Source organism: Amblyomma americanum, chromosome 2 (genome assembly GCF_052857255.1).
Source record: "Amblyomma americanum isolate KBUSLIRL-KWMA chromosome 2, ASM5285725v1, whole genome shotgun sequence".
Lineage (NCBI taxonomy): Eukaryota > Metazoa > Arthropoda > Arachnida > Ixodida > Ixodidae > Amblyomma > Amblyomma americanum.
This window is the reverse complement of record NC_135498.1, coordinates 51,303,530-51,318,481: the sequence shown is the minus strand read 5'-3', so window position 1 is coordinate 51,318,481 and position 14,952 is coordinate 51,303,530. Positions and strand designations below refer to the sequence as shown.

General features: G+C 48.9%; 2 non-coding genes across 2 annotated transcripts; both read right to left on the bottom strand.

Annotated features, from left to right (window-relative positions):
- Positions 1 to 549: 549 nt before the first annotated feature.
- Positions 550 to 625, bottom strand: TRNAE-CUC (transfer RNA glutamic acid (anticodon CUC)). Its single transcript has one exon. It is a non-coding gene; the product is annotated as a tRNA-Glu (tRNA).
- Positions 626 to 1,602: 977 nt separating this feature from the next.
- Positions 1,603 to 1,674, bottom strand: TRNAE-CUC (transfer RNA glutamic acid (anticodon CUC)). The gene has a single exon. It is a non-coding gene; the product is annotated as a tRNA-Glu (tRNA).
- Positions 1,675 to 14,952: the final 13,278 nt, after the last annotated feature.

Below are 14,952 nucleotides of genomic sequence, written 5' to 3'. Positions count from 1 at the left end.
TGGAGCGCTAAATACAGTGGAGGCCCATTAACATAATAAGGTCGAATGGTGTCCCATCCTCAATATCTACAGACAAGTACCGAATACCTTGAGAGTCTAGCGGAAATTCTTTTTTAAACTCCTTTGCAAGATGTCCCGAAAGTATATCCGATCCCAAGAATGCAAAAAACGTAGTCAATTGTTTCCAGTTGTTTACAGATTAAACAATGTGATCCCCTACGTAGAAGTAAATGCTTCACCTCCAAAAATTTCTTTACTGGTAGTGTTCCGGTGTGTAACTTAAAGAAGGATGTTTTTGCACTTGGCGGCACCTGCATCGCCTTCACACGTTTAAGTACGTCGCGTACCAGGCCTCCACTGTATACGGCCCTGTACATAGGTTGTCGAAGAACTACATCGCACAAATCCTTAGACAACTTCTTCCTGCTAACACAAAATAAATATTCATACGAAAATCGAACAGACAGGAATCGAACACTCGCGACAACCTCTCTAAAGTAACCAAAAATACGTCCCGAGGAACTTTCGGTAGGGGATGCAAAAAGGTTGTTCCGACACCGGGAATCGAACCCGGGCCTCCTTCCTGGGTGAGAGCCAGGTATCCTAGCCACTAGACCATGCCGGACTTTTTTTTTCTTTATTACCGACTAGGCAAATACACACAATCACAAAAAGGCAACACTTCTATATACAAAGAGATAAAAGCACTAGTTTAGTTTTGTCTAGTGCAATGCAGTTAAAAATGCGCCTCATTGAGGACAGCTCGTCCAGGACCGGTAACCAATCGAGAGGTTCATTCTGTGCCTTGAAAACATCCCTGATGTACATCACACTCTCAGCGAAATACTTTCGAGCGGGACGTATAACAACATGCTCGTGTCTTACATCCATTCTTGTTTTCCACACGCTGTGCATGCACAGCAGCATCATCATGTCACACGGAACTCCTTCAGGTGCAGCACATGGCAGAAAACGTATCCCAAAAGGCGTTATGGGCAAATCTTTTTTTAAAACTCGCTGTAGAATATCCCACAGGAAAACTGCGTTGTGGCAGTCGAGAAAGATATGTTCAATAGTTTCTGGCTTTTTACGGATAATACAGTTAACGCTCCAAGACGCAAAGAGACCTTTGCTTTGCAGCCATGGCTTCACTATTAGAGTGTCAGTATGCAACTGAAAGAAGAAAGACTTGGCCGAAGCTCTGATTGGCATTTTTTAACCCTTTTAAGGACATCACGTTCAGAAGCCAATTTATACACCGCACGATACACTGGTACAGGCAAGAACACATCACGTAGGTCCTTATATAGCACCTTCCGCGAGACACTGGCCAAATACTCTCGCGAAAACCTCGCTTGGAGAATACGAAAGGATGCGACAACTTCGTGCAAAAATGGACTTAACGCCGTTGTGCTTGATACAGTGGACACTATATACTCAGGCAGTGAATGACATAATCGCACTTGTATTATTTTTCTAAAGACCATGCCGGACATGCTGAGCTGCGTCCATCGCTCTTCACCTCATTGGTGATATGCGCTGCAGAGAAGCCATAGGTTCGGAACTGGAAAGGTAATCACGCACGGGATGCAAAAAGTGTTGTTCTGACACCGGGAATCGGACCCGGGCCTCCTGGGTGAGAGCCAGGTATCCTAGCCACTAGACCATGCCGGAGGTGCTGAACTGCGTCAATCGCTCTTCACCTAATTGGTGCTCCGTGCTGCAGAGAAGCAAAAAATTCGGAAATGAAAACGTATTCATGCACTCCATGCACAACAATTTTTGCTACACCGGGAATCTAACCCAGAGCTCCTGGCTAATGACCTGGTATCCTAGGCACTAGACCTCACCGGGGGTGCTGATTAGCGTGAATCGCTCTTCATCTAATTGGTGCTTCGCGCTGCGGAGAAGCCGGAAAGTTCGGAAATGAGGCGGTTTATCATGCACGGGATGCACAAGAATTGTTCTGATGTCGTGAATCAAACCTGGATGGATGAGAGTCAGGTGTCCTAGCCAGTGAATTATTCCGGAAGAAGGAAAAACTCCTCAAATCACCGGCCAGTATAAATACCATCCTGCCATCCTCCCGCACTTCGCCAGCATCAAAAACATAAGAACTCTTGGATATGAATGCATCTGGGAAGGGTAGCCAGCTAGGAGGGTCTTCCAGCGCAGCATTGTCGTGGATCGGGTAGCATGCCGTCGCTCAGCAGGTGTTGTCGGGCAGAACAGGAACGAAGCGGTCGTTCCGGAGACGGATTTAAGGTGACCAAAAGGGAGAATTTTATGTACACTATTTACATTGTCATGGTAGCGTAAAAACTTGCTCGGAGACCGACCGGCGGAGCGGCCACTTTACTCGAGAGTCAGAACACAGACCACTGTGCACTCCCCTCTTCTCGGAGTTTCTGTCGACGAGCCGGGTATCCTCCTCGCAGCCGGGACACCTAGGTCCTCCTCTCCCAGTCCGCTGATCGGTAGCAGCCTGTGCCAGCGCGCCCCGCAGCAATTCTGGGAAGGCGGGTTTGGTCAGGAAGCGTCCACAAAGTGTTCCCGCACCACAGGCCCGCAGGAAGGCCGAACGAGGCAATCAGGACAACAAAGGGAGGGTCCGGCAAATTGACTTCCGCGAACGACGGCGCCTCCCAGTCTCCGCCTGTGGGTCCGTCACGGTCACATCTGCCGTTGGTTAGGTCGTCCCAGCCCAAGGATCACAACAGCATATACTCCACGCACCATAGCGCACTGCTCACGGTCAAGCGACTTCAATGAGAGTGGTGATTCGGCATGGCGGTCCAACACACGGCTATTGCAAAGACTTTGTGATAAACACAAAGAGATCACAATGCGAAACACAATTTTAAAGCGAAAGCTCTACTCTATTAGGATAAAACTTAAAAAAAGAAACAGCAGTTGCGAACACTGCATCACGGTCCGCGGCGTACAGTATTACTCCGCTGGCCAATCACAATAGTAAATGAAATCAACTTTTTAAAGTTTCACTATATTAAAAAGTACGGTACCAAAATTCTAGAGCTTGTTTTTTTCTTCTTCTCCTGATTAGCTTCTTGCTAACATAACAAAAAAAGTTGTAACAACGGACTACTTTTTGTCGCGGAGGAATTCTGTGCGGCGATCTTGAATGTGGGCGGAGCTTCACTGCAGACTTCGGTTGTATCCGACTGTAGCCTAGCGGCGCCGATTTCGCTGTCTGCGCGAATGACCTTGAACACGTTTAGCGGAGCTGCGCAATGGCTGAAGCCGTGCGCCGCCGCCTCGCCAGCTGTGCCCACGTGACTAACCACGTGACTCGCGGCGCTTTCGCGTGCATACACACTGACGCCTCGCAGTTTCTAGCTATGGACGAAGCGAGTCGGCCGGGACCCTCTACGCCATCGGGGCGGTCTCGTAAGGCAACGGGCTTCTTCTGATCATCCGGCTGACGTCGCCAATCATGCTAAGTGCTTATCTAGAGGTAGGGAAGTTAAACGTGCCAAGCTAGTGGCAGAGACCGACCAAGAACGGGATGCGTCGACTGGCTGAACGCCGGTTGAAGCATGCCGAAAGGCGGCAGCGGAGAGCTTTGGAGGCAGCCGCTGCTGCTTCTGCCTCCGCCACTTCGGCTTCGGCGACGGACGAAGAGATTGAGTCTAACCTGACCACGCATAACAAATCTTTCGCTTGCATAATCAGGCTCAGCCGATCTAAGCCACAGGCTTTTTTTCTCAACAGGCTAAAATCTAATACTGTGCGAGCTGATTTCAATGTCCTCCTTAAGCGTTGGTTTTAATATCGAAAGCCGCCTACACCATCTTTCTACGATCCTTGCCACCTTCTGCCGCGCAGGGTCTCCAACCGAAATTCACAAAATGCAACTTCGGCCAGCGTTAAATTAAGGTACTGAGCCACTTGGCTGATGCTGCCGGCATCAAGCCCGACCTTAACAAAGTTCGTGCCGTCCGCGAGTCCCCTAAACCGCGTCCCTCAAGCGGTGGACGAGCGCAGTTTCTTCGGTCTGCGGTCTTACTTCCATCGGTGCATCCAGAACTTAATCGACATGACACGTCCTCTTACCACCCTTCTGAAAAAGGACGTGCCTTTCTCTTGGGGCCTCGGCTAAGCTTGGGCCTTTACAGCACTTGTTGCGGCCCTCACTGCCCCACCTGTCCTGGCCCATTTTAACACTTTTGCGCCTTTGTAACTTCGCAGACGTCAGTGGCCATGGTATTGGTCGCCTCCTTGTGCAGCGGCAGCACGAGAAACAGCCGTGTGATTGCCTACGCTATAGCCGCCTGCTATCTCCCCCCGAACGTGAATATTCGATTATGAAGCGGGAGTGCCTCGCACTTGTTTGGATTTTGACGAAAATCCGCCATTATTTATTTGGGAAGACCTTCTACGTAGATATGGACCATCGTGCCTTCTGTTGGCTGACCCCTCCTGAAGACCTGGGCTTTGCGCTTGCCATTAAAGGTATAATGATACCTTTTTTATGAAGCCATGTCTTAAGTGGAAGCGCGCGGGAAGGCAATTAAAAATCTGATTTGACTAATGGTAGTACTGGAATTTTTTAAACTCTTTTAAGTATACATCTAGAGCAACCTGGTTCGCACGAAGTCCACCGATGGCAGCACCTGCCTTCACAGGGCAGTGCCGCATCTCAACCGCTGCACCACTGCGCCAGGAGGGGTATGATTTCTGAAGGGTATGTCTCCCGGGGATTTATGAATGTAAAGTACAGAACGACCTTCTGTATGTATGTGAATTTACTCATTACGCTATTTTTAACGCGATAGCGTTAAGGAGCTCGTGTCGCAGAAAATCCGGCATTGCCGTCGGCGTCGTTGACAGTGAGTGAAAAATTCACGAAAGATCCTCCGAGAAGCAACTTAAGAGGCAGGTGGGCCACCTAGGTCACGTGACCTTATGACGTCATTACAAACTGCCCACCGTGGCAGACCGCAGTTAAATTAATGATTGGTTGCTTGGGAAGAGCAACCTGGGTCTCACAAGGCCTGTAGATGGCAGCACCTGCCATCGCAGGGCAGTGACGCATCGCTCAACCACTGTGCCAGGAAGGGCTATGAGGACTCCCAGGGATCTACGAATGAAAAGTAAAAAATGACATTCTGCATATGTGGGAACTAACACAATAGGCTATCGTGTCACACTCTTTAGGCGGAGTGTCACCTCAAATTTTTATTGCCTGCTTGAGCAATTTACTAAACAGATCCAAAGTACTAAAATATGCAAACCTTCATGTGGTAAAAAAAAAGGAAAATTAGTTTTTGGGGAAAGGAAATGGCGCAATATCTGTCTCTTATATCGGCGGACACCTGAACAGCGCCGTAAGGTAAGGGATAAAGGAGGGGGTGAGAGAAGAAAGGAAGAAAGAGGTGCTGTAGTGGAGGGCTCCGGAATAATTTCGTGCATCTGGGGATCTTTTACGTATACAGACATCGCGCAGCACACGGGCGCCTTTTTGCGTTTCGCTTCCATCGAAACGCAGCCGCCGCAGTCGGGTACCGAGCCCGACCGCGGCGGCTGCGTTTTTATGGAGGAAAAACGCTAAGGCGCCCGTGTGCTGTCTGATGTCAGTGCACGCTAAAGATCCCCAGGTGGTCGAAATTAATCCGGAGCCCTCCACTACGGCACTTCTTTCTTCCTTTCTTCTTTCACTTCCTCCTTTATCCCTTCCCTTACGGCGCGGTTCGGGTGTCCAACGGTATATGAGACAGATACTGCGCCATTTCCTTTCCCAAAAACCAATTATCATTATTATTATTAGTCGGGTACTCCGGATCAATAGCTGAGCGCCTTAACCACTGGACCACCGCGGCGGGTATTCCTGTGGCCCACGTGGGCATTTAAAATTTCTTCAGGTTGACGAGAACATCTAGAAACCCAACTAATTTACGAGCCACTGCCAGTCCATGATAGGCATCACTTACATATACAACTCTCTCGACGCAATTTTCCTTGTGGGCGAGTGCAGACATCGGCATACCTAACAAAAATCCGTGTTTTCCCTGTGCTATGGAGGCCCCAGACCATAAACAACTCGTAAGGAATGTACCCTTCATTTTCATCGGGCAGAAAATGGATTCCACTCAGTGTAACTGGCAGCTCCTTTTAAGTGTACGCTTTAATACATCCCAGTGAAAGGCCGGCTCCCAACAATCTGTAAAACCTTGTTGTAGTGTCGCTGGTGTTTTGCATAATAAAAATTAAATGGTCAAGGTACAAAAATGGACTTTTCTGCTTATTATGACTTGACTGTTTGAATATTTGTTTGCAGTTCAAAGAAAAATAGTTTCATGCTCGGTTTAATACTTGCTCTTTTGAAAACTCGTTTGAAAACATCGTGCCCCGCGGGCTTAAGCCTGTTTCACATGGTGCGACGGGAACGAAAAATTACGGTCCGGTCGCACTGTCGTTGCAACGGTAATCGCAGCCCCCGTTTCACATGCCAACGATTTCTGTCGGTGCCGTCGGCACCCTAGCGTCGGTGCGGCCTTTCAGTGGCCGAAAATTCTTCGGCTGCAATAAATGTCAAACATCGTGGCAGGCGTTGATTTCTTAATCATGGGTAATAATATTGAGCTGTGATGTATTCTTAAGCTCAATAAGACGTTTTCGAGATTTTCCTGTCATGTCGCTGAGCTCCTATTGGCTGACTACTGTGGCCATCGCTGCGACCGCACCGACGCTGCGACAATGCGACCAACTTGTTGAAAGTCTGTCGCAGTGGCCCTGCGACGAGAACGACGCGCATTTCTGTCGCACAGCGGCAGAAATCGCACTGCGCTGCGGCAACAATCGCATCATGTGAAACGGCCTTTAGGCGGCGGTCATATATAGGCGGTGGTCAACAGATCACAGAGATCTTTCTACAGTCTTCTGCCTCATCGAACTTAGGTAATCCAAAGATAAACGCACTTAAAACATTCGGAAAGTGCGAACAACTTCACACCAGAACTCAATGACGACAAGGCACTTATAAAATCAGGATGAGACAATGAACTCGTGCAACGCAGTCACTATAAATAGACTTGCATCACCGTGCCCAGAAATGGGCCCTTCTCGTCTCTCACTAAGACGAAGTGCGACGCGATTTGTTTAAGAAAAAGGTGGCACAGACACTAATCCTCCTTTGGGAACAGAGCGAAAAAAGCTTTAGCGGCTGGTCGGTTCCCAGTCTTCGCCCCAAATGAATACTGGAAAGTCTCTGTGAATGTTTTGGAGGCTGTTGCGCTTCATAAATGAGAGGTGCAAATCGTATCACGGTTTAGCTACTACAAATACATTACAGAGTGTTGTCCGGCCAAACATGGAAAGATTAAGTGCAACCTTGCAAACCTTGTATTTTTCCTTGGCCCCATTCGCCTATTCAGTGATATATACTGCTTCATTTCATTGTAGTGCTCGACGGGCACACCAAGATACATCAAGGACAGAGGTGTTCATCTCATATTCGCAAATAACTCTGGGCGTCTCATTTCAGTTCCCAAGCCAAAATCTAGCCGACTTATCTCAAATTTTCTTACAAAACTATCTCGCAAATCGAATCGCTTCTTTTGTGCTCTCTTCACACAAAAAAACTGCACAGCCTCCGCGTGTGTTAATACTTTCACCTCTGGCGTTTCATGCCTCAAGCCCTGGATCTATTCGTTAATCGGACTGAAGCAGAAAGGTTCGAGGTATAGAGCGCGAAGAGTAAGGCTGACTGCGGAAAGACCTGCCTAAATTACGGACTAGTGTAGGCCATGCGGGGATTTTTTTTTCTTCTCACGTGGTATTTATTTCACGCATTTATGTAAGGGCGAGCTATATACAGAAATTATCTACAAAATGTATTTATTGGCTGCACTGAAATAGGCGTTTCTTCGATTTTTTTGGAGTCGAGCAAGCTTCCCCAGCCTTCCCGCATCCTTTTCCTCCCTGCATGGCTCAACTGCCTGCCATGAGTGAGACAGTTATTGCGTCTTTGGTTTTCTCATGTGCTTCGGTCCTGTAAAACCACATTGTACGCCTTTTTTTCTCGGAAGAAAAGTTCAGGAATGCGCTGAGCAAATAACACCACTTGCCCCTACTGACGTGCACTCTCTCCAAGGCGCCCATAAATTCTCGCCAGTTTCTCCACCTCGTCTCCTGTAATAAAATCAGTTATCCCAGAACGCCGCTAGGTCGAATTCTGCGGTCTTTGAAAGCTGCTGTTTTTCGCATGAGCGAACCGTGCTGCAGCCTTCTCCTCCGTCGCGAGGAATTCGTACCCGGCGCTGGAGTTTGGACCACGGGAGTTTCGACTCTGTCGCTGCGCCGCCGCCGCCGAGAGGGTGCACGCACCCTGCTGCCATGCGGTGTACCTAGTGGAGGCTGCGTATGAGTGCCACGGCTCTCACGAGGCGCTTTTCTCATTCTACGCAGTAATAGTACGCAGTACAGCGCTCAAATCCCGGAACAAGCTCATAATCTAATCTGCAGTGTGGTCGCGGGTGAATGTATTTCACGGTGCAGTACGGTACGGTATGCGGTATTGTACGGTATGGTATGGTACGGCACTGTATGGTATGATATGGTGTACGTTATGGTATGGTATACGGGATGAATGGTATGGTATGGTACGGCGCTGTATGGTATGATATGATGTACGGTATGGTATGGTATACGGGATGAATGGTATGGTATGGTGCGTATGGTATGATGTACGGTATGGTGCACAGTATGGTATGGTAGTGTATTGTGTGGTGTGGTATGGTATGGTACGGAACAGTGTGGCACGGCACGGTATGGTGCGCGGTATCGTGTACGGTATGGTATGGTATGGTGTACGATATGGTATGGTATACGGGATGAATGGTATGGTATGGTGCGTATGGTGTGATGTACGATATGGTGTACAGTATGGTATGGTATTGTGTGGTGTGGTATGGTATGGTGTGCGGTATGGTGTATGGTATGGTGTATGGAATGGTGTATGGAATGGTGTATGGTATGACGTATGATATGGTGTATGGTATGGTGTATGGTATGGTATGGTATGGTATGGCGTGGTATGGTATACCGGGTTTAACAGTCTGAGACACGGCTCCAGGTCAATTTCGCCAGCCTGTGAACGCGTTTTCGCATTTGTCGATTGAAACACGGCCTCCGCAGCGGACGCGTTTTGTTCCCACGACTCTGGGCCTAGCGCGCGGACACTATGACCACTGAGCCAACTCAGCGGCTTCAGAAAAAGTTCGAAACGGTATAGACATGGAGCAGACCAGTTACGTTAACACGAAGGCTCTTTGGTGTAGTGGTGCTTGACTCACTGAAAACAGCCGAATAAACATTACCGGGACCGGTGGAAGACACCAGTGCCGCGACAGCCGGAACCAATGTGACCTGGCTATCGCGCCTGCTGCTATGAGCGAAAAGAATGTCTTTCTTGCTCTTTCTGGCCCTCGCCCCACTGTCTACGCTTGGCTGCTATCTCTCGAGTGGGCTTTCTTTCCTGCGCGTTCTCTCGCTTCTCGCTGCACGCGCTTTTCTTCTTTCGCTCTCGTACACCTGTCCCAGGTGGACTTTTCCCCGGCTCGTTACTATGTGGCAGCAGGACCCTCCCCCTCCTCCTCATCCCCGTTACACCCTCCCCTTCTTGTGGCCTTGCTTGGCGAACGGTCCTCTCTCTAGCTCCTTCTGAATCTTCTTATTGCCGTATACGCAAACGGAAACCAAGGTCGCGCCGTCTCGATTGATTTAGTAGTTGAGCGTCGGTTAACGCCTGAGGCCGCCTAGTTTTGCTCTGGGTAAGGAACGTCCGAGCCGAACTGCGTGCTTTCCTGAATAAATGAATACGCTAGGTTATCTGGCTACCGCGTGTAACGGAGTATCTAACCAGTGCTGCTGTTCAGGTTTGATTAAGGAGAGCGCGAAGAAACAATTCATGGAATGCCGCCGGTCTCGTTCCATTTTATCGACGCTGTGCCACGTAGAAAAACAGAAGACGCACAGGCGAGAGCGGATGAAAAGCAGTTGGGTGAATGAATGAGCGAGCGATCGAGCAGTGGGAGCACCCATAACTCCAGTGATTGCGTTGGTTTGGTTTAGGGGGTTTAACGTCCCAAAGCGACTCAGGCTATGAGGGACGCCGTAGTGAAGGGCTCCGGAAATTTCGACCACCTGGGGTTATTTAACGTGCAATGACATCCCACAGTACACGGGCTCCTAGAATTTCGTCTCCATCGAAATGCAACCGCCATGGCCGGGATCGAGCCCACGTCATTTGGGTCAGCAGCCGAGGTCGGCTGGCTGCATGGTTATATCCATGTATCTGCGTCAGTAACAACAATACAAGAACAACTTATATTGTAAAGCGAGGACCACTGTCACTTAGTGGTAAAGCGTATTCATGTGGCTAAGTCACGACCGAAAGCTGTAAGATGCATGTCTTATTACGCAGCGTAGCCTACGGCACGCTGTTCAAGTGTTGTTTGTTTGTGTTACAATTACACTCCACCTATCAGGAACCGTGAATTCTCTTTTATACCTCTGAGTAAAAGTACGGAATGTTTCCTCTCGTTTTGAAATGTACGTGCATATCGCCGAATGAGTTCGTATGAGTTTGTTGATGGCACTTACGAGTTCTTTGATGGCGCATATTGAATGTATAAGCAATGCACTGACCAGTAAATAGCAATAATACTGCTGCGTGGAAGCTGCAATTAGTCTTTCCCTGCGCAATTCCTGCCACTTTATCCAATCGCACACTTAGTTGCATTCATCTTGCGCGGCGCAGCATCGAGCATTTATTTCCATATTATTTATTTGTACATAGTGTATACTACCCCCTACCCCTATCCTTTCTTACTACCACTCTCCCTTTCTTTCCCTCTCCCTGTCCTTTCATTCCCGCTAGTCGCAGCTCAGGTGCTTCAGGTTAATAATAATAATAATAATAATTGGCTTCTGGGGAAAGGAAATGGCGCAGTATCTGTCTCATATATCGTTGGACACTTGAACCACGCCGTAAGGGAACGGATAAAGGAGGGAGTGAAAGAAGAAAGGAAGAGAGAGGTGCCGTAGTGGAGGGCACCGGGATAATTTCGACCACCTGTGGATCTTTAACGTGCACTGACATCGCAGAGCACACGGGCGCCTTAGCGTTTTTCCTCCATAAAAACGCAGCCGCCGCGGTCTGGTTCGAACCCGGTGGTGCTTCAGGTTTCGATGGCAGATGCCGCGGCTAGCAACATCTTTTCCTTCCATTGTTATTTTATTAATAAATATCCACCAGCAGCTCCCGGCATCACTCTCTGCCGGCCCTGGATACACTTTCCTTTAATTACAATTCACTCATTCATCGTAGGAAGTCATCGGTTTTTTATTTTATTTTCTCTATATGCATGCACGGTGCTCTACGCCTTATCTGGAGCTCGTACACGGGCTGCGCACACCGAAGTGCCCTGAGGTAATTTTCAAGGCCTCAAAACAATGTCCTGTTGTACATACGCTGCACTGCAGTTTACGTCTTGTGTCTCAGAAAATTGTGCCGAGCCGAGGAGGCACGTAAAATGTCGAAAACGCCCAACGCAACGCTCCCTTCTAGCGCTCTATAAAAGTGTACGTTATAGAGCGCTGCACTATACACGATTACATTTGCGCCTCCTAACATTTATAATTAACTCGCGCTTGGTCTCTAATCCACTCTTAACGTTGCCCTGACCATTTTCCTTTCCATATCTCTCTGCCGCTGTTATGAGTGTAATATCCATCCTTTTCCTAGGGACAAGGCTCTCAGCTTTAATGTCACACGGGGGGGTGTAAGGAAAGCGCTATTATGTACAGGGTTGATCAAAAGCTCCCAGTCCACAGGGTCTGCTTCACTTCTGTATATCCTGGCACTTAAGACGCCGATAAAGCTATCAATGTTGTCAGAGCCTAGAACGGTACTTCCGTTACCCTCTACAAAGATTTTTAGCGTCGCCGGTGTCGGAACTGCATGTCTATATACTGCTCAAAAGGAGACCCTGCGTCCTGGGAACTATTGACCGACCCTGTAGCTTTCTCTTGAGGGGCATGGTGTTCATAACTTCGAATGCAATAAAATATACAATCCAGTTGAGTACAAGTCAATACAATACAATGCAACTCAATGCAATAAAATGCAATACAATACAATACAATGCAATGCAATACAATGCAATAAAATACAAATCAATGCAGTACAGTGCAGAACAGAACAAAACCGTGCATTACAGTACAACACAATGCTTGACTACAAACGGTGCTTCTCACAAAACCCCTCATTCAAGGCTCTAGGCAAAGCTAGCGATAAAACTTAATCGCTGCTTTGTGCCGGGTGCGCGCGTCCTATTTACCCCGTCGACCGATGGTGCGGTTTAATGTAACAGCCGGTGGCTCAGTCTTGGCGACGGCGTCTTGTCGTCGGGTGTCGGCAAGTCTCATTTCCGGCGGAAGTGGCGTGGTCTCTCCGGTGCGGGATACCCATGAGCGTGGGTGGGGGGGGACGCCTGCAGCCTTGGATGTGAGCCGACACTGCACCCACCACATCCAGCCCCAAAGTGGCGGGGGTGGCGGAAATTAACGCCGGCGCCAAATCCGCTATGACGACAGGCGGCCCGGCCAGACCCTCGCATTCAGTGGAACGCGGTTGCTCAATCACTGCCGATGTTTGCGTCCCCTGAGACCCCGGAAGTCTCCGGGGGGATCTTTTTGGGGAAGGTAGAGGTCACCGGGTTAAAGGCTAGCTCGGAGTATGATCCTTGGCATGGACGACTGATAAAGACAGCTGACTAGGGCGTCTTGTGCAGTCATCGCGTTGTCCAGTTAGAATGTTTTGTGCAGTTTCTGTTTTTATCTGTCTTATGGCGCACACGGTGCCTGATGGGCCGGCAGCGCTCAATTATTTGACGATATTCAAGTCAATAAGGTAATGAAAACATGTAACCAAATTATACAGCACGTGCGGTCCTATACGTGGTGACTTAAGCGTGAACACGCAGACACGCATGGATACCAAAGCGACAGTTAGTTAAAAAGATTTATTGTGGCTAAGCAACCTCACCGTCGCCGCTTTAGGTCGTAATCGCGCATTCACCCGCTTACCGAAGAGAATGTCGGTTGGCATAGATTTTCAAACTTACGGGAATCATCTGGTTACTCCATCATGTGGTTCTGAGGAGCGTGGCCTATGGGTGCTTTGGAATATCCGTTTCGTGGGCGCGTCTACAGAAGGGGGTTGTCCTTCCGCAGCAACCTGTTTATCGCGAATAACACATGCCCGAATTGCTTACAGCGCCTGCAAGTGCCGATCCCTATATAATGGTATTTTCTGCGAAGAATTTGCGGCCGCCCTTCGAACTGCTCCTTTCATTACACCTGTGCAAGTCATCCAAAACTGTGATGCTTCTTCAGCGTTAAGCCATCGCTTCTCGAAGGAGGCGAATCGCAAAAAAAAAAGGTCGCTTTCTCAGATCTTCCCGGTGCCTGGAAAACAGTCACGAGAGGAGGAAATTGATCCTGATTGAGGTTACATATATAGCTTACATATATAGCTTACATATATATGTCGGTGCCATTAAAATGTTCATTGTGTCTGTGCTGTTATCCTGTGTAGATGAAATTTAAGATCCATTCTTAAAGAAAAGTGACAGTAATTGGAGAGATCGCACAGTGCGATCACTGGAAACGTTCCAGTGCTGTCAAAGTAACCTGTCGTTTCGTATGCTGCAAAGAAAAAGAGATATCGTTTTCAGGACTCTTGCTGCACTTTCAGGCAGTAATTTTTAACTACTTATACTCGTAGTACTTATTGTCTCATAGAATTAATGTATATTCCGAATTTTAGTGGACAGCGCCACAGACAAGAAAAAAATATCCCGTGAATTGGGAAAGCTAAGTGCCAAAAACCATCAACATTAGCGATACACGTGATATCTGCATCTTCCGGTTATTGCCGCTATCCATGCTGTAAATGTAAATGCAGGCACCGGATAAACGTGCTTACAATCGTGGACAAGCGAGAATGTTCTTTTTTTACAATTTAAATTTTATTTATTCGTGAGTTTTCCCACCGATTCTCCTATTCCGACATTGAAGACGACAAGCATGTTCCTTGATCGATACCCTCTCACGGCGAACACATCCGTCCTGTCCACTTTCTCATTCACCTCAGCGTCGCCGATTATAACCGCGCGAGGTAAGAAAGGCCTGGACCTGAAAAATCGAACTAATCGTCGAAACTCAGCCCCTCCGTGCTCTTGCTCGACGCGAGGAGCGAGCGAAAGACCGGCTCAGTGCTCCGCATAACAAAAAAAAAAAAATCAAGCTTCCGGATGTGACGGAGTGCATCACGTGCTCTCAGCGAGCGTTCGCGTCACGTCCGCCCGGACCGGCTCTTTTCTTCTCTCTCCGCGCGAGCGTCGCCTCCTCTCCCAGAGGTCTCCGTGTCGCCGTGTGCGGAGCGCGCGCAGTCGTCCCTTCGGCGAGCGGAAACGCCCGAGACTTCTTGGCACGGGAATTTTACACGGCGTGCCCCCGCTGCCCGAAGCGTTTCTCTGACTTTGTGCGTGCGCCTATGGTCAGCCACTGCTTGTGATCCAAACAGTCGTCCACTACAGCTGGATGCGATCATGAAGTGTGCCCCGGTGCTCGCGCTTTTCTTCGTCGGACTCGCCTCCGCGCTCAAAGGTAGGCCGGCCCTTTCTTGAACTCCTGTCCTGTCCGGACGGCTTCGTTTCCCCGGCCCCTGTGTATGTGTTGTTATGTCTGTGTGTGCCCTCCGCTGTGCGAGTGTGAGCGCGTGTGCGTGCGCTGGACAGCACCTCGGTTTCCAAATTTGGGGGATCTGGAGCAGTGCGGACTGCGACGGCGGTCTCCTTTGCGGTCCGTATCAACCGCGCCGCCACCTTGATCGAGCCGCAGGCCCACCGTTGCGCACGTCGTCCT